Genomic DNA, 27,874 nt, shown 5'->3' on the forward strand with positions numbered 1-27,874 from the left:
CTAAGGACTACTTCATCTTCTTCTAGCCCCATCACAATCACTGAGGTCCAAGAGTTGGTGGATTCTTGTAACATTCCCTGGGTCCAATGTTTGTGGCTGTTCCTGAAACATGTTTCAGTTGGCTTGTTCCGGCATCTAGTAAGAAGCCTGAGCAGTTTACCATTGAGTCCCTATGTACACATAGTGTTCCATCAGTTGAAAGATGAACAAGTCCCCCCAGACTCTTCTAGTAATGCTTGGATTTCCTGAATCTGGGCGGAGAATACCTACTGTGACATTACAACTAGTAATGCTTGGATTTCCTGAATCTGGGCAGAGAATACCTACTGTGACATTACAACTTCATCTAAGGATGTGCCAAACAGCAACTCTCTGAAAGGTTTATTACGAATACCATCTGACCCTTCCATTAACCTACTGCAAACACTAAATAAAGGTAATTTACTGCAGTAATATTTTTGCCATTATGCCACTTTTTCTAAGCTTAGTTCTGCTGAGCATGTCAACATATTTCCTGTGCTATCTGGAGCTGCACCATTGTTTTTCTGTTAGTCTAAATGTCATGCTTCACTGGTGAATTTACTCTGCAGATATAATGTTTGCAGACTGTGGAAAAGTGCAAATACTCTCATTTGCAACATACTCACTACCTGGACTTTTTCTGCCTGCAGCTGTCCACATGTTTTCTGAATTGAACTGGGTTGTGGTTTGATTTTCCTATTTTATACCAGCTCTGCATGTGTGCATACATTATTTATGAATCCTGCTAAGTATTGATATATGCACAGAAAGTACAGTTATTAAGTTATCTCTGACATTTCTTGCAAGAGGAATAGTTTTCGGAATGAATGCTCTCAATTTTTGCAAAGAGGTATTAGGAAGGTCTCACGTGAACCATCCCTTATGTTAGAAGGTAAGGGGCAGTTCATTTCATTACTGCTGCAGGGAAACAAATCATTAATGCAGTGCATGTACACTTATTCCTCTTCTGAGGCAAATTTACTATCCAGGGAAATGTGTTATGTCTGAGTGTGTTATAATGCCACAATGATTTGTCTGTGCCAAGACCAAAGGTGTTCTTATTCCAGTTGCTTGTATAAACAGAATGTACAAAACGTACGGGCCAATAGATGGCACTGCATCCTTTGGATTTCATTTTAAGCAGCACCTTGTCTAGTTATGTGTTACATTCTGCTCTAAATTTACAAATAAGTACTTTATCTAATGTCTGTATTTTATTTTTGCGCAGGAAGTCACATCGGTTTAATATTGTGCTGTCTCAGTGGGCACATGTGGTTTTCTAGTGCAGTTACAGTTACTAGAATTTATATTCTACTAATATATAGTACAAATCTATGAACCTATATTTTTTTCGTTTTTTTTTTTTTTTTTTAATCTGGATCCACTTGGCACTTATTCCACTTTTGGCTTGAAGCTAATTTCTGTGTGTGCTTTTCTGATTACAAGCAGTAATCTAAAGACTGATAACAAAGTCTCTGTTCAGCTTGCTCGTTTGAAATGTCTGTGCAGCTTCATCGCCTGTGAGCAATTCCAATCTTCTCTTTCATAGACGGAACCCATTTTACTTCATTACATTTTATAAATATTTTTGTCCATTATCATCAGTTATCAACTATGTATAGATGTTATCATGTGCATGATTTTGGTCTCTTTATTTATTTATATGATATCCTTAATATTCTTGAAATTTTAAGTACTTAGGGAATTTTAGAATGATTTTTTATTTTAGAATGATATTTCTGGGTGGTGCATTGGCGCAATGGTTAACATTGCTGCCTCACAGTAAGATGTCCTCCACTTTAATTCTCAGCTGGGGTGTCTTCAGTGTGAAATCTGCATGTCCTCCTTGTGTTTGTGTGAGTTCTTCCAGGTACTCCTGTTTCCTCCCACATTCTGGAGACATGTGTCTGGAGTGTTTCTCCCCAAGCTTCCACTGAAAATAGACTCTGTCCTAGCCACACTTTCCCAGTCAATAAATAGTAAATAAATGATGGCACATTCACCTTGAATTAAAGCCTTAGACATAACCTGCATTTACCTTCATGTTTACTCACTAGTTTTGGTGCTAGTTTTAAGTTTGTGCCCATAGCCATTAAGCATTTTGTGCTGCTGTGTGTACGGTTTCTAAGGCCCACCATTCTGTATCCAGGATTCTGTTCCTCTCTCCTGTACACTTTTCACATTATGGAGACAAATTTGCAGTAATATCACAAAGTTGTGCATAATGTTAACCATGATACTAAGTATCTCTTGTCTAGGTAAAGTGCTGGCCTTCTACACCTCTGCTTCTGTAAGTAGTGGGTTGAGAGTACCATGTGCAGTCCACACACTCCATTACTGAACAGGTTGCTGCCCATGGCAAATATTGCCTGTGCCAACCCTGACTAACTAACTATATGGCAAGTGTGGATTTTTGACAGTCCCTAGTTTCATATGTCTCTTTTTCAGTAACAACAGTGTTAAATGTGGTTTGATTCTAAAGACTATCCTGAGTGTTTATTCCTACAGTAAATATTTTTTCTTTCTCCTCCTTGTCTTATCAAGAAGCCTTGCATACACTGTATCGCAAGTCACTTGCCCAAAAAGTGCTCCCAAGTTTAACTCTGTACAAAGACATATGCTTACTTTTAAACAAAACATTAAAACAAAAATATAACTCAAACTAAAACATGATACCACCATATGTTCTTCCATATGTTCATCAGTAATGTCTAACAGAAACATATCATTGCTAACTCTTCACTTTTCTTCTCTTTTCTACGCAAGACCATTGCAAAAATTTTAAATTCTGCTTCAGCTTCTTACTAATCTGTTTCACCTCTCCCTTCATCCCAAATTAGCCCACATGTATGCTTTACTGGCATGGTTGGCCATTATGAGCTGTAACACTGGTGCTGCTTTTGTACCTCACCCTTATGTCATTGTCCTCTGCTTTGGAATCAGTAGCTATACTCAGTCTGTAATGTTCTGGAATTTCCAGGCTGGCTCACTTCCTGAGACACTCACTGCCAGTCTTCTTTAGCAGATACCTCTGCAATCTTCTAAATGTGCTCATTTTTGTCTGGCTATAACAACAGGCAACCATGACTCTCATTCTTTAGAAGCAACATTGACATTCTCCAGTGTCTTTCTCAGTCTTGCTTTAGTCAGTAGTCCTGTCTTTTATCCATCATCTACAGCCCACTGATTAAACCAAACATGCTAAACACTTCAATTTATTTTGAATTCCATTATACTACATTGCATTCATTTCATTTTATTTGACTACACTGTTAATTAACTGTACTTTGTAGCTGCTGCAAACCTGCATTTCAGTACTTTTTATTATAACTCATATGTGTACATTTGCCTTTAGTCCAAGTCCTACAGTGTACCTAACTATGCTGACATGATGCATTTTTATTAGGCAAAGAAAAAAACTATAAATAACCAATACTTTACAAATAAATGCTCAGAAAAAAAACAAGTGTTTTGCAGTGAAAGAAGATTGTCCAGCATACTTAGGATATAGGCGTTAATGGTTAGGACAACAGCCATCTGAAGAAAAGGCTCCAGTTCCTGTATTTTTTGTAGATGTCAGTGGAATTTGAATCACCGTCCATATGATTGAAGTTTCACAGAGAAGTGACTGAACTTGTTTTTTCACATGCTTCACGTTCAAGTCACATATTACTAAATAGTACATTATATCCAGTTTTCTTAAAAAAAATAAATAAATAAACAATCTGTATACTACATGATGTATGCAGTCTCTGGGACTGAGAAAGAACTCCACTGTGGGTGGTAAGTGCTGCAGCCAAAAGGGGCCGTTTCTTCGATCGTGGAAAATGCAGTTCAGAGAAATGCTATCCACAATAAAGTCATCATTATCAGCTAATTTGCATGTCACTGAATTGCCTGTAATTACTCCAAGTGCAAATCAGCATTTCTTGCTCTAAGCACCTCAGATGGCTCATGCATATGGTTGGCACAGGCACCACTCCATTCAGTCTCCCACAGACACATGCACACATTCAAGCATGCACAAACACACACACACACACACACACACACACACACACACACACACACACACACACACACACACACACACACACACACACACACACACCAGCATACCTCTTACCTAACCTTGAATTGACAGAGCAGATGTAGCTTCTTATTGTAGTCCCTGTTCGCATAAATCATGGATCCCTACTGTCAGTCAATAATGCTAGACATTAATCTTATCATTTGTGTTGTTTGTGAAGTGCATTGTGATACTAGATCTCTTGCTCTATTAATATTTTAAATTAGCCCAAGTAATACTTTAAAACTAGATAGCCTAATACTCACCTATTAACCTATGGATCTAAGAATATTTGATTCCTCTTGTACAAATTAAATCATCTACCTGTACTATGTAAGATCTCTGACTTAGAATACAAGCAACAACTATTGTTTGAATCTGTGTCTTGTTACAAAAATTGGTTCTTTGTGACTCCTTCTCCATCTTTTATTAGTGACAAGTTTCTGGCAGTTCTGTCATTTTGTCACTTGAGTGACACTTGACTACAGTGATTGTACCTTGGCCTTACCTTCTGATAAGACTTGAGCCTGTAACAAATGTAAGCAGTATTTCAGTCTCTGCTGGTGATTTTTCTCTCCCACCCTCCCATTTCTTGTTCTGCTTTTAAACTCAGTGGCTTTTGAGCTACCTACCCCAACTGTAAATTTACCTTTGAATGATCCTCCCACTGTCATGTCATCTATTCATTCTACCTGGCACTGAAGGATCAAAGTAGGAATGTCCTCCCATTAGAGTCTTGAAGCTTGAATTAAAGATTGAGATTAGAATAAAATTGTATTCCTTACACAAATATCAACCAAGCAAATCAGCTATCATTTTGTTTAGTCCTACCATATAGTGGTTCACACAGAAGCGGCACAGTATCAAGAATTTTGGTTACTGTTTACAGCCTTACATATATACCCCCTTAATACCAGTCTAATTTTAACCAGCTACAGATTCCTAAAAACATGGATTGACACTGTTCTGTCTCAGTAACCAGCTTGGTAGAATTGGGCATCATGTAACACAGAAATTGCCTCTTGTTTGCTGATAACCATGTAGTTCTCCAATAATCTGAGAATATGTGAGAGATGTACTTATACACTCTCTTTGGAGTCAATGATCTCACATAAAAGCACTACAATTATCAAACAGGTTAACAGAAACACACAACACACATAATATCTGCCACACACACAAAAGGACAAAGACATAGACCTGGGCATAATGGGGATCTTAAAAGTAAGCTACCCAAATCTCAAAGGCCTCTCAGATGCAGAAATCAAAATATGTATTCTCTACAACTTCAAAAACACACTACTGCAGCAGCACCCACCATGTCACAATCAGCTGCACCTCACACTGCTTCAGTGTTTAACCCCATAAGGTAGACAACCTCATAGTTCAATATCTTGGTTGTAGAAGATTCCATTGTGAGGCACATTGATGTCCAACTCACCAGGAGAGGGTTACAATCAGGTGCCTAACATGGGCCATAGTCCAACACATAACACACACTCAAGTCATTGAACCATAAGTGCCAGTATGACTCAGTCATAGTCTATGTGGGTGTAAATTAATTGAGCCATACCTCCCCAGGCTATATGAAGAGAGACATAATGGAGCTCTCAGACTATGTGTCCCAGACCAGTATAAGCCTGGGATTGAGCAGCATTCTACCTTCTCAAAGGATGATCCCACAACATGAACAGAAGATAATTGACTTTAATAATTATCTTAGTTTTTGGTGTCATGCAAAGGGAGTGCCATATATGTCAGACTGGGAGGATGAAGGTAACAAACCACGTTGCCTCACCACAGATGATCTTCACCGGGGATGGTCTTCACCTGACCTCATTAGGCTCTTGAATATTGGCTAAAACTTTGTCCACTGCCATAGTGCCTTTTTTAAGCATTGCCAACCAGATAAACTCTCTGTCATACCTAAACCAACCCAGGATAATCTAAAGATGATGCTGAGCAATGCCAGAAGACTGAACAAAAAGCTCCATTCCTTTCAAGCTCTCCTCCCTCTGAAAAACATAGATGTCTGTGTAATTACAGAAACATGTTTTAAAGCCACAGAAAGCACCCCAGTAATGCATGGTTATAATGCCTTTCATACATTTAGACAACCTACTACACAACAAGGGACAAGAGGTGGAAGTGTCTCAATTTACATCAAAAGCAAACACACATCAAGGCTGCTCAAACAGTATGATGCACTTGAACTTCTCCATGTAAAACTCATCATAAGCAAAGTTCCATACCACATCTTTTGAGCTATAGGAACACCTCCATTAGCCAGGAGCCCACACCACTTACGTAAATGAACTGGAGTCACTCTCCATTCAACCCAACACCATACTCATGGGTGACATCAACTACTCCACTGTAAACTGGGAATCATACATGACCCACAACTTGCAAGCCCAAAGATTCATGGATTTTGTCAACACAAATGTCCTGTACTAGCTAGCCTGAACATCCACTAGGGTGCAAACATCACTGACCTTGTCCTTAACAACATGGGGGAACATAACCTCCCAGGGTGAGGACAATTATAAGATATTCTACAGCTATGTCTACAAACTCAAAGGTAATACACAACAGTGTGCCAAACTAATTGTAAATGGAGCCACTAAACACTGAGTCACAGGATCTAGCAAATCTATTGGGTGATAAATTTAGCTGTAATTTTACCCCACTCTTACTCTCAGACACCACTCAAGAAATATCCCCATATATTACTTGCCCAGATATCACAAGGGACTGGGTTCTAAAAGCACTTGCCAAGGCCAAATACAATGCATCAATGGGACCTGATAATATCCCAGGATGTCTTCTTAATGGCATGAAGTGTGACCTACTGTGCCCACTAGAATCACTATTTAACTGTAGACTCCAATGAATAGAGGACTGCAATGTTTATCCTTCTGTGAACCATCCATGAACCTGAGCAACTATGGACCACAACTGTTTTCATATGTAAAGCCATTGAAAAAATAATCATGGATTTGATAAGTGATGACATAGTAAACCTTCAGAAACTGGATCCAACTCAGTTTGGTTTCATCAAGGGCAAGTCAAGCCTGCTCAATTTGGTGAACTTCTTCAAGATGGTCACCAAAACAATTATCATGGGAAAAATGGTGCATATAGCTTACCTTGACCTGGACAGGGCATTCAACACAATACCCAACTTGGACAAGCTCTCTAAATTATGAATAAACTCCTACATGACCCAAATGGTAGCCAGCTGGCTCACACAGAAGATCCAGGAAGTCAGGATTGAAGATTATACCTTCACAAGAAAGCAGGTCACTAGAGGTGTCCCTCAGGGCTTGGCACCTGGGTCACTTCTTTTTGACATCAATAGCTATAAAACCAAGGTTAGCAAGGGTCTCTGAAAAAGTTCATAGACAATTGCAAACTAGGTGAAGTCATTAAATCCCTGAAGACACAAGTACCCTCTGTGACACTGCCAGCACAGCTATCTGTAATTTTGTAAATAATTCTATGTCATTTGTGAATATTGATATGATTAATACAGAACTGTATGTTATGTACTGAGCTTCAAGAATGTAACCACAACATACTCTGCTGGAACACAGAAGATTAACTTAAAGAACTTCAAGAAAATATGTTGAAATTAAGTGCTTTACAATGTGCTATGAAAATTAGTTTATGCGTCAAGGAGAGAAGATGTCTAGAGCTAGATGTTTTTCTATTGTCTGAAAAGAAAAGCAATTACTAGGTTTAAAATGTAACGTGTTTGATTGCTTTATGACTTCCTAGTAACCACACAGTTCTGCAAACAAACTTAGTATCTGTTTAGCCTGGGAAATGAAGTCAGGTGACAAAGAGCTATGTCATCCAAGCTATCCCAGCAGTAATGTTTGATACTAATTTAAGAACTCTGTCAGAGAGAGAGAGACTATGCATTTTGTATCTTGTCTTGGACCTAGAAACATCCACTCAGCACTTCTGCCTGCATGTGGTCTGTAAGTAAGACTTAGGGCATAGTTTCTCTTTTAGATATGCATAGGAATATAGTAAAGATTAGTTTAGATGTTTTCTGTATTTATTTGAAACTGTCCTTTAATGTTGTTTAAAATATTTCCTGTGATTTTGAACTCTGAAGTAATTGTGTTTGTTTTCTGAGTATTGTCTTATTCTTTTATTATTTATTAGTAAATATATTTAAGCCTATCTTTGTGGCTGATATTTGTGAGACATATTTAAGCTCTTAAAGTACTTACATATGTATTTGGTGACACTGTACAGGCCACTCCTAAATAGCCTTGCATGTCTTGGTCAGACTACCATTTGGATTAATTGTAACATTATACAGTAGGATTGGACACCCTTTGGAAGGACCTTATAGTAGCTGATAAGTAAGGTTGTCTGGTGGCAGCTGGTACTACTTTATAGTCTGGGTAGAAGGAGCATAGCTGGTAAACCTGTGCCAGCCTTTCCCAGGTGTGTGTGTGTGTGTGTGTGTGTTTGTATATCAATCAAATCTCAAAGTGTATGTGCGCCAGCTACTTGGGCAGTGACACGAAGCACTGGTTGGACAGAGAGCATGCTGGAGGTCTTAGCTTGCCACTTGGATGAGATCTTAACCCTATAGCTGTGCCAGTGGGGAGTTGTATTGAGGATCTGGAGAAAGAGGGAGAAACCAGCCCCAAACTGACTGTGATCTCTGTGTGCTCTTAAGGGAAATTGCACTTTACTGTGTTTGTGTACTTGCAATCCTCCCATGGTGTAAGTCCCCCACTGTTGGCAGTGGTGAGCATTGAGGCTCCTTGATTACTGGGCCAGTGCAGGGCCATCACATATTAATTGGTTGTCAGTGGTAGGATATCCATATCACATATTAATTGGTTGACAGTGGTGAGTTAGCTATATCACATATTAATTGGCTTGTAGTGGTGTGGATATTGAATTCCTGTAGCCTGTGTACAGTGGTCACTGAAGGTGTTTGTACTCTCAATCAGCCATGCAGTGAACATTCAGAGTTAATATCCCAATTGTTTTATTTTTTTGTTAGCTTAGTTAGTCAGGGAGAGCAGGCAAGCATGTCAGCAGAGGAGTACGGCAGGCTGACAAGGAGCCAGCTGGCTGAAATGTGCCAGGCTAAAAGACTGGTACATGGAAACCTGACTAAAGCAGACATGACTGCAGCTTTAGTCACAGCTGCATCACAGAATAGCAACCGGGAGGACAATCAGACTGGCTGTGGAGATGTACAACTCTCAGAAAATGGACAGCTCAACCTTTCCACAGAGAACTTAAAAATCTGGAGTTAAAGAGACTTGAGCTGGAGACCAAATGTTTGGAAATAGAAGCAGCAGAGAAACTGAGGCATCCTTTTCTATGTTAAATTGTTAATCGCTATGTAATCCAATGTAACTACTGTCTGTTTATTTTACTGTGGAGCTTTTCTCCCCGGGCCTCCTCTGAAAATGGACCCACGTCCAGTCGGACACGCCCGGTCAACAAATTTAAATAAATAAATAAAATAAATAAATAAATAAATTTTGAGGCTGAGGAAAATGAGAAACTGCGATGGCTGGAGGCTGAGGAGAAGGAGAGGTAGAAGCAAAATGAAAAGGAGATGCTGACTCTTTGCCAGAGTCATGGAGGTAATGGGGAAGGGAGTAACTAAACCCCAGAAGCAACAAAGGGCAGTAAATTTCTTCCACAATTTACAGAGGGGGATCATTTTGATAGTTTCATTCATATGTTTGAGAGGGTATGTAAACAGTATAATGTTGACCAAGGCCTCTGGGTATGGCTCCTGACCCCCTTATTCCATGGTAAAGCTGTAACTGTTATTTCTAAACTGTCTGATACTGATTGTTTAAATTATAATATTGTAAAAACTGTTTGATAGAATGTTCTAAGTTAACACCTGAAGCTTATAGGAAAAAGTTTTGTGAGCATAGACACAAGGCAGACGAAAGTGTGTGTGAATATGTTGCTGAACTAAGCACTTATTTTCATAGGTAGGTGAGTGGATGTCAGGGCACCGCTTTTGAAGTTCTAGCAGACCTTTTCATGGGGGAACAAGCCCTTAGTTTGCCTGAGGACATGAGGATCTGGTTAGCTGATAGACAATGTGTTACTTCAGATGAGTTGGGGAAGAAGGGAGACCTACACCTAGAAGCAGGGCATCCCTGGACAGGAAAGGGACAACCTGTGCTGCTCATGGGTCTAAGCAAACCCATGGTGGGAAGCTCAGACAGCTCCAACAGAATCTGCCAGTAGCAGGGGAAGCCAGAAGTGCAGGTACATGTCCAGGACCTAGGGTTAAATGTTTTGAATACAACCAGTGGGGTCATGTGGCACATAGATGTCCACAGAGGCAAGGTGGGGAACAAAAGGTGGGAGAGCCAGTAAGTGAGAAGGACAAAATGCCAACAGTAGGTTGTCTTGAGACAACAAGGGTACCAAACTACAACAAGAGGCTATATCCTATCGTAGTGAATGACAAAGACACTATTGCTAAGAGAGACACAGCCTCTGACATAACCATTGTGAAGCCTACAATGGTTACAGAGGAGCACTACTTGCCTGGGCAGTCTACTCCAGTCAGAGCTTTAGGATGGACTCCATTCTAAATACCTATGGCTAGGGATCATCTTGACTGGGAGGGTGGAAAAGGAAGCCAGCAAGTAGGTGTGTTTGAGGATATCTCTGCAGATGTTCTGATAGGAAATGAATTTGATAGTGCAGTACCATATGCTCATGCAGTTGCATGCAGTCAGGCTTGGAGACAAGCATGTGGGTCTGGTAGCCTGGGGGGGAGACCCAGACAGACTGCACACTTGCAGTCAGGACTGGTGAGGTGGTTACTTCAGGGAGGGAGCCACCCTGTAGCAGTGAGACTGAAGGTGAGACACAGCTGCTTGTGGGTACTGATGTTCCCTTGGACAGAGTGACTTCAAGGGCAGAGGTAAGTAGTAGTACCCAGGCTGACAGTGAGGCACTGCATCAGAGGATGCCAGACTTCCTGTGGAAGGTGAGCTTGGACAGGTTACAAAGAGAGAGAGCTGAGACAGGCTCAGATCTCAGACCCTACGTTACAAGGCCTGAGGCAGGTAGCTAGTGAGGTACCTAATTTTCAAGGGAAGGGAGAATCTGTATACTGAGGCAAAGTGTTACGGTATAGAGAGTGGACCCTGAGGGAGGGCTAGAAGGTGAGAGGATACATCAGTTGCTAGTGCCTAGAGCCTACTGTCTGGCACTTCTAGCCATAGCCCATGTTATTCCCTTTGCAGGTCATATGGGCATAAAACATACCAAGAGACATATTATGCAGAACTACTATTGGCCTGGAATTTTCAGGGATGTAACAGGGTACTGCAGGACCTGTGAGCAGTGCCAAAAGGTAGGCAAGGTAGGAGACAAGATGAGATTTCCTTTGATGAATTTGCCTGTGATTGAGGAGTCATTTCATAGGGTAGTTATGGATATTGTGGGGCTTCTGAGTACCCCAAGTTCCACAGTGAAAACATATATCTTAGTGGTAGTAGATTATGCGACAAGATACCCTGAGGCAGTGGCATTGTCCTCCATTGAGGCAGAAAAGGTGGCAAATGCTTTGTTAGAGATTTTCAGCAGGGTAGGTTTCCCAAAAGAAATACTGACTGACAGAGGTGCCAGTTTCATGTCAGACCTGCTGAATTGTCTGTGGAAGTACTGTGGGGTGAAGCACTTAAAGACCACCCCCTACCATCACCAGACTAATGGTCCTGTTGAGAGGTTAAGCTCTACACTCAAGTCCATACTATAGACATTTGCAGACCAGTTTAAGAGGGAGTGGGACCCATCTGTTGTTTGCTTACAGAGAGGTTCCCCAGGAATCCACAAGTTTTTCACCCTTTGAGTTGTCTGATGATTGATCTCCTTAGTTAGGCTCGGACTGACACCTTAGTGGAAGGGGTAGCAATGTCCCAGCAGCTATCTCCTACCCAGGTTTGAGAAATTTGAGCAGTGTTACAGGAGTTTGGGGACATGTTCCCTGGGAAACCAGGGTGCACCCACCTGGTCCAGCACCAAGTGGATACAGGACCCCCAAAGGCCTATTATAGGGTGCCTGAGAGAGTCAAACAGACTCTGAGAGAGGAGATGCAGGAAATGTTGGAACTAGGGGTAATTCAAGAGTCCAACAGTCCCTGGGCCTCCCCAGTGGTGCTGGTGCCAAAGAAGGATGGCAGCACCAGGTTCTTTGTGGACTACAGGAAATGAAATAGTCACACAGAGTCAGGTGCTTACCCCATGGGTGGGGCTTTGTATCTTACCACCATTGATCTTACCAAGGGTTACTGGAAGGTGCCCTTGACTCTCAGTGCTAGAGAGAGGTCAGTGCTAGAGGGAGGTCAGCCTTTGTGACTCCTTTTGTCTTGTATGAGTTCACAAAGATGCCCTTTGGGAAGAAAAATGCCCCAGCGAATTTTCAGAGGTTGGTAGATCATATCCTAACAGGAGCAGAAAGGTTTGCCCTTGCTTACCTAGATGATATTGCCATCTACAGCCATCCGTAGCAAGAGCACCTTCAACATGTCAAGGAGGTGCTGGGCAGACTAAAGAAGGGCAGGGTTGATCATTAAGTCCAGCAAATGTCAGGTGGGTATGGCAGACGTCTCCTACCTGGGATATAGAGTGGGGAGTGGTAAGATCACGCCAGAGCCTGCCAAAGTAGAAGCCATTCAGGCATGGCCTGCATCTGTTGCTAAAAGGCAGGTGAGCACATTCTTAGGGACAGCAGGGTACTACAGATTTCTTCAAAGGGAGAAGAGCACCCAGTGGTTTATCTCAGTCATAGACTCTAACCCAGGGAAAAATGCTATGCAGCTGTAGAAAAGGAATGCATAGCCATAGTGTGGGCACTGCAGAAACTTCAGCCTTATTTGTATGGAAGGAAATTAACTGTAGTTGCAGATCACAGTCCCCTAACATGGTTACATCGAGCCAGCCAGCAAAAATACCAAGTTACTAAGGCAGAGCCTAGGGTTACAAGCATATGATATGTCAGTGCAGCACAGCAATGCCAAAGCAGATGGGCTCTCAAGGCAAGGAATGGGATAGGGTATACTCAGACAGACCTAACCCTCTCACGCAATGTGTCTCAAGGGTCACTTAAAAAAATAGCTTGAGTTCCCCGGGGGGGAGGATATGTGAAGGCTGCTAGCCTAGCTACATAGAATTTTGTCAATAATTCAATGTCATTGTAAATATTAATATGATACACAGGTTTGTTTTTACAAATGTAAGAAAACTAAATGTAAGAAAACTGTGTATGTTCTGAGATTCAAAAATGTAACCACAGTGCACCCTGTTGGAAGAAAGCTGATAAGTAAAGCATTGTAAGATTGTTTGATCTCAAGCTTGGAGACAGGATGTATGGGCTGGAAATTCTTTCTATTGTTTTAAGGCAAGAGATAATCACTAGGTTTTAAATGTATTTTATTGCTGTGGTTTCCTGGCAGGTGCAGCTTACAAAGAAATAAAAATTCTGAGTTTCTGTTAGCCTGGGAAATAAAGGAGAAGTGATAAAACTTATGTAATCTGAAATGACTCAGCAGTACTGTGTATTATCAATTTAATGACAGAAAGAAAGAATAGCATTTTGTATCTTGTCTTGGATCGGAAAACATTCCACTCACCAGCACTTGCTTTACTCTGTAAGTAAAGCTATTTAGAACTTAGTATGCCTCTTAGAAATAGAGAGAATATAGCCAGGTTAGTCTAGCTGTTTTCTATATTTATGTCAGACTATCCTACAGTATTGTTTTAGAGCATTTTTCTGTAATTTCGGAACTGTCTAATGTCATTGTGTTGAATTGGTGAGTATTGTCTTGTGTTACTATTATTTATTATTTAATGTTTTAAACCTTTCAACTGTGGCTGTTTTGTGTAGAGATAATTTAAGTTCTTTGAGTACTTTGCATGTATTTGGTGATACTGTACTAAGCCACTCCAGAATAGTCTTAGCACTGGGTCACACTTACTATTTGGATAACAGTAACATTGTACAATAAAATTGGTTCCTTTAGGAAGGGCCTTATTAGTAGTTGATAAGTAGTGGTTCGTGGCAGTGATTTCTACCTTATAGTCTGGGTCGAAGGGGGGACAGCCACGGTGGTGCAGCAGTTAGCGTTGCCACCTCACAGCAAGAGGTTCTCCGGTTCGATTCTTGGCTGGGGTGCCTTCTGTGCAGAGTCTGCATGTCCTCCTTGTGGTCATGTGGGTTTCCTCCGGGTGCTCCGGTTTCCTCCCACATGCCAAAGACATGCAGGTGGATTGGATACTCTAAATTGGCCCTAGGTGTGAGTGTGTGCATGTGTGTGTGCCTTCTGTGGAAGGTTGGGTGCCGGGCTGGCAACTAGACCCTGTAAAAACTCCACTGCCAATCATGAGTGGACAGATGATCCACTGTAGCAACCCCTAACTGGGAAAAAGCCGAAAGAAGAAGAAGTCTGGGTAGAAGGGGGCATAGCTGGAGAACCTGTGTGAGCCTTCCCCGGGAGTGTCTGTGTGTTTGTATATAATTTATATCTCAAAGTGTGTATGTGTCAGCTACTTAGGCAGGGACACAAAGCTGTGCAAGTGGGGAGTCTTACTGGGGATCTGGAGAGAAAGGGAGAAATCAGCCTCATACTGACTGTAATCACTGTGTGCTCTTAAGGGAAATTGTACTTTACTGTATGTGTACTTCTTATCTTCCCAATGTGGACACCTCTCACTGGTGCTAGTGGTCAGGATTGAGGCTCCTTGATTACTGGGCCAGTGCATGGTTGTCACAGGATAAAGCAGCTAAATACCACCCTCTACCATCCCCAGAATAATGGCCTTGTTTATAGGTTAAACTCTGCACTCATGCCCATGCTACAGGCATTTCCAGGCCAGTTTAAGAGGAAGTGGGACAAATATTTGCCCCAGCTGTTGTTTGCTTACAGAGAGGTGCCCCAGGAATCTACATGTTTTTCACCCTTTGAGTTGTATGGGCATAGGGTGAAAGGACCTCTAGATTTGATTCAAGATGAGTAGGGGGGTCAGTGTGAATCTCCCAAGAAATATGTTGTTGCATATGTCCTAACCCTTAGGATAAGGATCAGGGAATGCATGGGCTTGGCTTAGAAGAACCTGGCAGAAGCCCAACAACAGAAAAAGGTCTGGTATGACAGGAATGCTCGAGCTAGAGAGTATGCTGTAGGAAGCAGGTAATTGGTATCATTCCTGTCAGATACAACCAGCTGCAGGCAGCCTGGGAGGGACCCTACAAGGTAGTAAGGAAGGTCAGTGAGTTTAACCACATGGTAGAACTGCTAGGCAGGAAGCAGGAGCACAAACTGTACCATGTTAACATGCTGAAATCTTACCATGGCAGGGAGGCCCTTGTGCTGAGTATTTGCAGTACAAGGCAGGAGGAGTCTGAAGGAGATCTGGTGAGTGATCTCAGTGAGGCTCAGCCTGACACCTCAGTGGAAGGGGTAGCAATGTCCCAGCAGCTATCTCCTACCCAGGTTCAAGAAATCTAAGCAGTGTTACAGGAGTTTGGGGACATGTTAACTGGGAAACAAGAGTGCACCCACCTGGTGCAACAACAGGTGGATACTGGACCCCAAAGGCTTATTAGGCAGGCCTCTTGTAGGGTGCCTGAGAGAGTCAAACAAACTCTGTGGGAGGAGATAAAGGAAATGTTGGAACTAGGGGTAATTCAATAGTCCAACAGTTCCTATGTCTCCCCAGTGGTGCTGGGGTCAAAGAAGGATGACAGCACCAGGTTCGGTGTGGACTACCAGAAATTAAATAGTCACACAGAGTCAGATGCTTATCCCATGCCTAGTGCAGAAGAATCCCTAGAGCATCTGGGTGGGGGCTAAGTATCTTATTACCACTGATCTTACCAAGGGATACTGGCAGGTGCCGTTGACTCTCAGTGCTAGAGAGAGGTCAGACTTAGTAACTCCATTTGGCTTTTATGAGTTCACAAAGTTGCCCTTTGGGATGAAAAATGCCCCAGCAACTTTTCAGAGGCTGGTAGATCATATCCTAGCAGGAACAGGAGGGTTCGCGCATGCTTACCTAGATGATATTTCCATCTACAACCATTCCTGGCAAGAGAACCTTCAGCATGTCAGGGAGGAACTGAGCAGACTACAGAGGGCAGGATTTACCATTAAGTTCAGCAAATGTCAGGTGGGTATAGCAGAGGTCTTCTACCTGGGACATAGAGTGGGAACAGGTAAGATCAGACCAGAACCTGCCAAAGTGGAAGGCATTCAAGCATGGCCTGCGTCTGTTACCAAAAAGCAGGTGAGGGCATTCTTAGAGACAGCAGGGTACTACAGAAAGTTTGTCCCCAGTTATAGTACCATAGCTGCTCCCCTCATAGACCTGACAAGGAAAACAGGCCAGATAAGGTAGGGTGGACCACAGCATGTGACCAAGCATTCCAGAAGCTTAAAGAAGCTTTGTAAGAATGCCCTGTGTTAGCCAGTCCAGATTACAGCAAAGAATGTGCTGTGCAGTTGGATGCTTAGAACCATGGGGTGGGAGATGTACTTAGCCAGATTTCTTCAGAGAGAGAAGAGCACCCACTGGTTTATCTCAGTTGTAGGCTCCAACCCAGGGAGGAATGCTATGTAGCTGTTGGAAAGGAATGTCTAGTCATAGTGTGGGCACTGCAGAAACTTCAGCCTTATCTGTCTGGAAGAAAATTCACTGTAGTTACAGATCACAATGCCCTAACATGGTTACACCGAGCTAGCTAGCAAAAATGACAAGTTGCTAAGATGGAGCCTAGGGTTGCAAGCATATATGTCAGTGCAGCACTGCAGTGGGATTAGAAATGCCAATGCAGATGGGCTCTCAAGACAAGGAATGGGGTAAAGTATACCCAGATAGACCTAACCCTCTTAAGCAATGTTTCTCAAGGGACAGTTGTAAAACTAGCTTGAGTTCTCCTGGGGGATATGTAAAGGCTGCCTGTCTATCTAGATAGAATTTTGTAAATAATTCTATGTCATTTGTAAATATTAATTGAATCCACAGCCTTGTTTTACAAATGTAAAGAAAACAAATGTAAGAAAACTGTGTATGTTTTGAGCTTCAAAAATGTAACCACAGTGCACCCTGCTGGAAGAAAGTTGTGAAGTGAAGCATTTTATGACTGATCTCAAGCTCGGAGACAGGATGTCTGGGCTAAGAATTTCTTTCTATTGTTCTTAAGATGTAAATAATTACTAAGTTTCACATGTAAAAGTGTCTTTTATTGCTGTGACTTCCTGGCAGCTGTGGAAATGTTAAATGTCACGTTCTGTGAGCCTGGGAAACCTCAGTAGGGGTGACAAGAAATATACATTTTGAGTTTCTGTTAGCCTGGGAACTGAAGGAGAAGTGATAAAAATGATGTAATGTGAAATGACTCAGCAGTACTGGGTATCTTCAAATTTAAGACTTGCTCAGAGAGTAAGATTGAGCATTTTGGATTTTTTCTGTAGCTGAGAACAACTCACCAGCACTCTGCCTAGTAAGTAAAGTTATATAGAACTTAGTATTTCTCTTAGAGTTTATCAGAAATATAGCCAGATTAGTCTAGCTGTTTTCTATATTTATGTCAGACTATCCTACAATATTGTTTTAAAGCATTTTTCTGTGATTTCTGAACTCTCTAATGTCATTGTGTTGAATTAGTGAGTATTGTCTTGTGTTACTATTATTTATTATTAAATATTTTAAACCTTTCAACTGTGGCTGTTTTGTGCAGAGATAATTTAAGTTTTTCGAGTACTTTGCATGTATTTGATGATACTGTACTAAGCCACTCCAGAATAGTCTTAGCCCTGGGTCACACTTACTATTTGGATAACAGTAACATTGCACAGCAAAATTGGTTTCTTTGGGAAGGGTATTATTAGTAGCTGATAATTAGTGGTTAGTGGCAGTGATTTCTACCTTATAGTTTGGGTAGAAGGGGGGCGGCCACAATGGTGCAGCAGTTAGTGTTGCCGCCTCACAGCAAGAGGTTCTCCGGTTCGATTCTAGGCTGGGGTGCCTTCTGTGCTGAGTCTGCATGTCCTCCCTGTGGTCACATGGGTTTCCCCTGGGTGCTCCGGTTTCCTCCCACATCCCAAAGACATGCAGTAGGTGGATTGGACACTGTAAATTGGCCCTAGGTGTGTGTGCGTGTGTGTGCCTTCTGTGGAAGGTTGGGTGCTGGGCTGGCAACTAGACCCTGTAAAAACTCCACTGCCAATCATGAGTGGACAGATGATCCACTGTGGCAATCCCTAACAAGAAAAAAGCCGAAAGAAGAAGAAGAAGTCTAGTTAGAAGGGGCCATAGCTGGAGAACCTGTGCCAGTCTTCCCCAGGAGTGTCTGAGTGTTTGTATAAAATTCATATCTCAAAATGTGTATGTGTCAGCTACTTAGACAGGGACACAAAGCACTGATTGGACAGAGAGAGTGCTGGAGGTTTGGGCTTGACCACTCAGCTGAGATCTGTGCCCTATAGCTGTGCGAGTGGGGAGTCTCACTGGGGATCTGGAGATAAAGGAAGAAATCAGCCCCAGACTGACTGTGATCACTGTGTGCTCTTAAGGGAAATTGTACTTTACTGTGTGTGTACTTCTTATCTTCCCAATGTGGACACCCATCATTGGTGCTGGTGGTCAGGATTGAGCCTACTTGATTACTGGGCCAGTGCACGTGTGTCACAGGGTGAAGCATCTAAAGACCACCCCCTACCATCCCCAGAATAATGGTGTTGTTTAGAGGTTAAACTCTGCACTCAAGTCCATGCTACGGGCATTTGCAGGCCAGTTTAAAAGGAAGTGGGACAAACATTTGCCCCAGCTGTTGTTTGCTTACAGAGAGGTGCCCCGGGAATCTACAGGTTTTTCACCTTTTGAGTTGTTGTATGGGCATAGATTGAGGGGACCTCTAGATTTGATTCAAAATGAGTGGAAGGGTGAGTGTGAATCTCCCAAGGAATATGTTGTGGCATATGTCCTAACCCTTAGGATAAGGATCAGGGAATGCATGAGCTTGGCTTAGGAGAACCTGGCAGAAGCCCAACAACAGAAAAAAGGTCTGGTATGACAGGAATGCTCGAGCTAGAGAGTATGCTGTAGGGAAGCAGGTAAATGGTCTCATTCCTGTCAGACACAACCAGCTGCAGGCAGCCTGGGAGGGACCTACAAGGTGGTAAGGAAGGTCAGTGAGTTTAACCACATGGCAGAATTGCTAGGCAGGAAGCAGGAGCACAAACTGTACCATGTTAACATGATGAAACTTTACCATGACAGGGAGGCCCTTGTGCTGGGTATTTGCAGTACAAGGCAGGAGGAGTCTGAAGGAGATCTGGTGACTGATCTCAGTGAGGTTCAGCCTGACACCTCAGTGGAAGGGGTAGCAATGTCCCAGCAGCTATCTCCTTCCCAGGGTCAAGAAATCTGAGCAGTGTTACAGGAGTTTGGGGACATGTTAACTGGGAAACAAGAGTGCATCCATCTGGTGCAGCATCAGGTGGAAACAGGACCCTAAAGGCTTATTAAGCAGGCCTCTTATAGGGTGCCTGAGAGAGTCAAACAGACTCTGAGGGAGAAGATACAGGAAGTGTTGGAACTAGGGGTAATTCAAGAGTCCAACAGTTCCTGGGCCTCCCCAGTGGTGCTGGGGTCAAAGAAGGATGGCAGCACCAGGTTCTGTGTGGACTACCAGAAATTAAATAGTCATACATAGTCAGATGCTTACCCCATGCCTAGTACAGAAGAATCCCTAGAGCATCTGGGTGGGGCTCTTATCACCATTGATCTTACCAAGGGTTATTGGCAGGTGCCGTTGACTCTCAGTGCTAGAGAGAGGTCAGCCTTAGTGACTCCATTTGGCTTGTATGAGTTCACAAAGATGCCCTTTGGGATGAAAAATGCCCCAGTGACTTTTCAGAGGCAGGTAGATCATATCCTAGCAGGAACAGGAGGGTTTGCTCTTGCTTACTTAGATGATAGTTCCATCTACAGCCATTCCTGGCAAGAGCACCTTCAGCATGTCAGGGAGGAACTGGGCAGACTACAGAGGGCAGGATTTATCATTAAGTTCAGCAAATGTCAGGTGGGTTTGGCAGAAGTCTCCTACCTGGGACATAGAGTGGGAACAAGTAAGATCAGACCAAAACCTGCCAAAGTGGAAGGCATTCAAGCATGGCCTGCATCTGTTACCAAAAAGCAGGTGAGGGCATTCTTAGGGACAGCAGGGTACTGCAGAAAGTTTGTTCCCAGTTATAGTACCATAGCTGCTCCCCTCACAGACCTGACAATGAAAACAGGCCAGATAAGGTAGTGTAGACCACAGCATATGACCAAGCATTCCAGAAGCTTAAAGAAGCTTTGTGAGAGCCCCCTGTGTTAGCCAGTCCATATTGCAGCAAAGAATGTGTTGTGCAGGTGGATGCTTAGAACCATGGGGTGGGGGATGTACTTAGCCAGATTTCTTCAGAGGGAGAAGAGCACCCACTGGTTTATCTCAGTCATAGGCTCTAACCCAGGGAGGAATGCTATGTAGGTGTAGGAAAGGAATGTCTAGTCATAGTGTGGGCACTGCAGAAACTTCATCCTTATCTGTATGGAAGACAATTCACTGTAGTTACAGATCACAGTGCCCTAACATGGTTACGCCGAGTCAGCCAGCAAAAATGACAAGTTGCTAAGATGGACCCTAAGGTTGCAAGCATATATGTTAGTGCAGCACAGCAGTGGGATTAGAAATGCCAATGCAGATGGGGTCTCAAGACAGAGAATGAGGTAAGGTATACCCAGATAGACCTAACCCTCTTAAGCAACATTTCTCAAGGGACAGTTGTAAAACTAGCTTGAGTTCTCCTGGGGGGGGGGGTGGATACGTGAAGGCTGCCTGTCTAGTTAGATAGAATTTTGTAAATAATTCTGTCATTTGTAAATATTAATTTAATCCACAGCCTTGTTTTACAAATGTAAAGAAAACAAATGTAAGAAAACTGTGTATGTTCTGAGCTTCAAAAATGTAACCACAGTGCACCCTGTTGGAAGAAAGTTGTGAAGTGAAGCATTTTATGACTGATCTCAAGCTCGGAGACAGAATGTCTGGGCTAAGAGTTTCTTTCTATTGTTCTTAAGACGTAAATAATTACTAAGTTTCACATGTAAAACTGTCTTTTATTGCTGTGACTTCCTGGCAGCAGTGGAAATGTTAAATGTCATGTTCTGTGAGCCTGGGAAACCTCAATGGGGTGACAAGAAATGTAAATGTTGAGTTTCTGTTAGCCTGGGAACTGAAGGAGAAGTGATAAAAATGATGTAATGTGAAATGACTCAGCAGTATTGGGTATCATCAATTTAAGATTTTCTCAGAGAGTAAGATTGAGCATTTTGGATTTTTTCTGTAGCTGAGAACAACTCACCAGCACTCTGCCTAGTATGTAAAGTTATTTAGAACTTAGAATTTCTCTTAGAGTTTATAGGAAAAATAGCCAGATTAGTCTAGCTGTTTTCTATATTTATGTCAGACTATCCTACAGTATTGTTTTAAAACATTTTCCTGTGATATCTGAACTCTTGATTAGCACTGTATTCAATTGATGAGATTTGTCTTGTGCTTTTATTATTTATTATTAAATATGTTTAAATCTTTCAACAGTGGCTGTTTTGTGTAGAGATAAGTTAAGCTCTTAGAGAATACTTGCATGTATTTGGTGATACTCTCCAAGCCACTCCAAACATCTTGCTACTCAGTCACACTTATTATTTGGATAACAGTAATATTACACAGTGAAACTGGTCACCCTTTGGGAAGGGCCTTATAGTAGCTGATATTAGTGGTTGGTGGCAGATGGTACTATCTGTAGTCTGGGCAGAAAGAGGGCACAGCTGGAGAACCTGTGCCAGCCTTCCCAAGGAATGTCTGTGTGTTTGTGTATAAATCAAAACTTAAAGTGTGTGTGTGTCAGCTACTTGGGCAAGGACACAAAACACTGTTTGGACAGAGAGGGTGCTGGAGGTTTTAGCTTGACCACTAGGCTGAGATCTGGACCCTATATCTGTGCCAGTGGGGAGTCTTATTGGGGATCTGGAGAGAAAGGGGGAAACCAGCCCCAGACTGACTGTGATCTCTGTGTGCTCTTAAGTGAAATTGTACTTTGCTGCGTGTGTAGTTGTTATCCCCCAATACGCACACCCCTTACTGGTGCTAGTGGTTAGGATTGCGTCTTCTTGATTACTGGGCCTGTGCACAGGCGTCACAGTACTGTAAAACTTTTCTTAAATCCAATGGACATCCCTTTCTCATCTGCTTAATTTCCATGGTCCGATCAACTGAAAATGTTAAAAAAGTACTTGAAATTTTCCTCTTCTGTCCTTTTTTATAAACCCTTGAAAGCACTGTTGTGTCCTTCCTGAGACATTGCACTGACAAGACCTTTTAGTGTATCTTTCTAGTAATGCTCAGAAATTGTGGTGTAACTAGCTCCCTAGGTTGCTACTGAAAATCACTTCTGCACTGCCACTATGTACTACTGCCTCTGTGATTATTGTCTGTTCCTGGCTAGCCTCCTGAGTCCTCTTTGCCTTATATATCACTCATTACCTATTGCTCTATAGTACTTATCTTTATCCTGTTCTATTTTCCTTTCTTTTATAGGTTAAAACTGCATGAAGATAATTCCTATGTTTAGTGTAAACAGTGCCTCCTAATGCCTATAGTTGAAGCACCCTTAAATATTCTTCATTTCTTCCAGATAATCCTGTCTTCAGTGCTTTAAGTGGTGTTATCTTCCCTTTAGTGACCACAAAATTCCCTTTTTATGAGATCTTAGAAGCGTGAAATATAATGATGAAAATATATTTGTAGTTTCATTAGCAGGGTAAATAAGTACTGATGCGTGGTCTGGATTATTTCTATAAAGCTTTTCTAACACTACTGATGCTTCCACAGTCAGTATGATGGTTTCTAGCTCATTTTAAACTCTTTCTATGCCTGAAATCTCTGTCACTGGCAAGGGAGTGAAATAATAAGTCTTGGATCTTTAGACTGAGGTGTTTAGTGTGGCAGTTGTGGAGAACATTGGCTTTTAGCTGTCAACAAGTCACTATCTGTTTTCCAGGGTTTGTCTCCCTCAGTGTGCTTAACTGTGTGACTGAGCAAGTCATTTAATAAGACAGTGCTCCTAAATCTGAAAAAGGTCCATGAGAATCATAGCTACCTAGTTAACAAATACTAAATAAAATAAAAATAAAGAATATAGTATTAATAGCAGACTATATTGATCAATCCATGTATTCATCCTTCCATCCATTTCTCCAGCACGCCTTTTTTCCCATATAGCACTTTCAAAATGATTTAGCACATGTAAAGATAGGAGATAGTGTTAGATATAAATAAGTAACCAGGACTTCAAAGGGCCTTGTGTACAGACAGCTTGCAAACCAGGCAATGTTCTTTGTATGGAGGTGTGAAGACTGGGTGAAGTTAGATGAAGGCTGCCAGCCTAGCCAGATGGAATTTTTGAGATAATCCTGTCATCTGTAAATATTAATGTAAACCACAGGCTTGCTGTCTTAAATGATAAAAATAATGTTACATGTGGAACTGAAAACAACAGTGCATTCAGCTGACCAAGTAAAGCATGTTGTGACCCTTCAAAGTAAACACGGCTCTGGCTGATCTAGATGAAGGAATTCTTGCTATTGTTTTAAAGCCAGAGTTAATAGCCAGGATTTGCATGCATAAATGTCTTTAATGGCTTTGCTTCCTGACCTGGTGTGAGCTTACTAAAGAATATAGCCTGTTAGCCTGGGAACCCCAGGAAAGTGTGAAGAATGATGTAATGTGAATCAGGACTATAATATCAATTTAAACAGAGAGAATCAGAGAACATTAAGCATTTTGGTCTTGACCATCCAAGTCATCAGCACTGTCTTGCTCTATATGTAAGTTTATCTTAGACTCTTAGAAGTAGCTAGATCCTAGAAAGATTAGACTAAGTGTTTTTTCCGGGATGTCAGAACTGTACTACTGAATAATTATAAGTATTTCTCTGTGATCTCTTGACTAGCACTGTGTCATAAAAAGTATTGTCTTGTGTTTTCACTATTTGTTATTAAATATTTTAAACCCTTCCAACTGTGGCTGTTTTTGTAGAGATAATTTAAGCTCTTTAGAGTACTTGTATGCCTTTGGTAAAATTGTACAGAGCCACTTCAATAGCTTTAGCCCTGGCCTATACTACCAATTGGATAATAATATTGCACAGTAATAATTGGACACCATTTTAAGGGCCTTTGAGTAGCTGATGCATATTAGTGGGTGGTGGCAGCTGGTACTACTGTATAGTCTGGGAAAAAGGGGCACAGCTAGACAACCTGTGCCAGCCTTCCCCAGGAGTGTCTGTGTGGTTGTATAAACTCTTCTCAAAGTGTGTGTGTGTGTGTGTGTGTGTGTGTGTGTGTGTGTGTGTGTGTGTGTGTGTGTGTGTGTGTGTGTGTGTGTGTGTGTGTGTGTGTGTGAGAGCTACTTGGGCAGTAACATGAAGCACTGGTTGGACAGAGAGGGTGTTGGAGGTTTTAGCTTGCCCACTAGGCTGAGATCTGGACCCTATAGCTGTGCCACTGGGGAGTCTTATTGGGCATCTGGAGAGCAAGGGAGCAACCAGCCCCAAACTGACTGTGATCTATGTATGCTCTTAAGGGAAATTGCACTTTACTGTGTGTATTTGTTTTCCTTTCCTCCTATATGAGATGCCCCTCACTGGTGTTATTGGTGATGATTGAGGCTCCTTGATTGCTGGGCCAGGGCATGGGTGTCACAGGAGGATAAATCTGACAGGTTCTTCCAGAAGTAATATTTAGGAGATGTAGCTGAAAGCATTGACCAAATCAATGGATAAAGAACCCATCCAACTCAACCACAATAGTCTCCTTTGATCCTTGGTCATTAATACTAAATTGGTGAATATAAGCTATGTAGCAGTTGTGCTACAGGCAGGTCTAATTCTATGCTGCACATCAGCACATCGAGGAACAATCATGGTCTCAAGGAGTTTAGATAGGGTAAGAAAATAGGGAGATGGAGCAATAATTACTGATAGGTTAATGCTGTATAATTTTTGACACTGGAATAATAATGGCTTGCATCCACACCTCAAGGTTAAAGTCACTGGAAGATGAAAGACTGGAACGTGAGAAACTGAACATGTGACATAGCAAAAATAGAGTGTGTTTTAAGGTTTAACAAATTTGGAAACTATGATGGACCTTTATATTAAAAACAGTCTTTTGTATCTAAATTGATATATGGTGTGTCCCACAAAAAGTAAGCTGGCATGTTCCAGCTGGAGGAAGCATTGGATGTCTTAATGTGTTGCCGTGCAGTAATTTCAAACTTTGATAAGGGTGACCGAGAGTATGATATATATTCTGAAGTTATGATCAAAGTCAAAATCTTCAAAAATATTAGGGAAAAATGATTGAACATGCAGGAAAAGATGGCATGGACATAACCAAGCATATATCTGGGTCTATATCACGTTGTCGAACTCTTAAAAGTTCAAACATCATATGGTTAACACCATATGATCGAACTTTTAAAAGTTCAAATGTTTCAATGGAGATCTCTGTACAGTGCAGAATGGGAAGCTTTCTCTTTTCTGCACTGTAGTGCAATCTCATAGTTGGTATATTTAAAGAGTTGGGAGTGTGGGGGGTAAACCATTCAGGTAGGTTTTTTCTTTGGTTTATTTTTTTATTACATTTTCAAACTTTTGAAAGTTAAGTCATATGGTGTTGACCATATGAATCTCGAACTTTTAAAAGTTCTATTATATAATATAGATGCTATATCAAATATGGCATATCATACTTTTTTTGCAAGTTTTGAGTGTACTTTTTGTCACTCATCTTGTGTATTCAGATAAGATGCTGAGGCTTGGATGTTTGTTTAAGTAGCTTATTACACATAAACACATCCAGATGGATGACTGGAACATTAAACTTAAACTAACTGACTGACTGCTACACACATACATGCTTTCACTCTGGTTGCTCACTCAAAATGGCACTCTTGCTTGCACATGCTCAGTACTTATATGCACATGCCCATAGATTGGAATGCTTCTTAAAGGTACAACGCACACTCTGATCTACACTTTTCTTCTAATGACTGTGGTTGTGATTATGCAAATAAGATCATAATGCAGTAATGTCCCACTACCTACCTTTGATATTTCCCATTTCCTCCTTACTCCAAAGTGAACATACTGTGTTTGTTGCTATGTGTTTTAGAACAGTGCAAAAAAAAGGACCAATGGCTTGGCTGATTGTTTCCCCATGTATTGTACCAGGGCTGTCTTCACTCTTCTTCTTATTGCCAAGCTAGTTTATTGCTTGACAAAGATGAGAAGCAGCTATAAAATTTGTTATTGAAACTAAGTTGATGTGTGTTTACAGTGCTTAAACCGTTCTGTGTTGTGCATTGTTTTTATACAGTTTAGTTAAATTTGCAAAACAGCATCTGTGAAGGTGAAGACAATGAAAAATAAAAGCAGTGTTAGAAGCAAGAAATCAACTGAAATTTGATGCCCTTATTGCAATTTTATGAGAAAAAACACAGGCGAGATCTCAAACATTTTTAAAAAAGGCAGTACTGTGCTGTTCAGAAGAGATGTGGAGTAAAAAGTATCTGTATTTTATACAGTACTGTTTAAAATTGCAGGCACATCACACTGTAGCGTTGTGAGCTGAAAGAATGATGCATTCACCATCATCATTCTATAAAGCGTCAATCCCAGTGTTTAGAATTAGGGTCCAAGTTAAACTGACAGAAGCCACGCCCACTTCAACACGTCACTTTCATTACCACCCACAATGTCTTTTTACTTTTAAATATTCTGTAAATCCACAGTCCCAGTCTTGTTTCAGCTCCCAGGATAAACTAATCTTTGGATTTGTGTTCCTCTCCGATTTACATTGGATTGGGGAGCTATGCCCCCAACTCCTGGCTCATATTTTAAATTATAAAAGCTGTGTCAGGGAAAAGGGACATCAGTGTATACTAATTTTTAAATTTTGCATCACTTATGTTTCTACAGATATACAAGCAGCCCGCTCATAAAAAATAGTGCATTTGTCTAGTAGTATTCAGAAATCAGCACATATCAAACTAGAAGCTGCAAAATGAACAGAAAAGTGTGCCTGCTAATTCTCTAACCTTCTGTCACACACTTGCTTTCTATAGAATTACTAGCAGGCCAGAAAGTCACTACACCAGGCTAGTATTCAAAAGAATACAGTAACACATGAAAGAAAGTGAAATATGGTTTCTACTACTCTTTGCCTGACTCAGATGCTTTCTATAGGTAGAAGCCACATCATAAAATTGTTGTAGATGGCCAGGATTCACAATCACCACAGAATAAAATATGAAGTGAAAGAAACAAAAAACTCTGTTTACTAATGTTTTAAAAGCCTTGTATTACTGATGTGCTTTCTAGGGTAGCAGCAGCAGTCAGGTCATAACATGCCTGAAAGACTACTTTTCTCAATGGGTAAAATGCACAGATTAAACTAATGAATGGCTCACAGGGAGAGTTGTTGTTGGTGCAAATGCAAGTCGAAATGGAATTTGGCTAACACCTTTGAAACTTTCTTCAGACACTCTTCCCCCACCCTCCTCAGCCACAGGTGAGCATGGTCAGAAAGCAAACCTGGAATGAAAACAAGGGCTGAATCAAAACAAAAAATCCCTGGGACTGTCCCTTTAAG

This window comes from Protopterus annectens, chromosome 9.part0 (assembly GCF_019279795.1).
Source record: "Protopterus annectens isolate FY-2018-M chromosome 9.part0, PAN1.0, whole genome shotgun sequence".
NCBI classification, from domain to species: Eukaryota; Metazoa; Chordata; order Ceratodontiformes; family Protopteridae; genus Protopterus; species Protopterus annectens.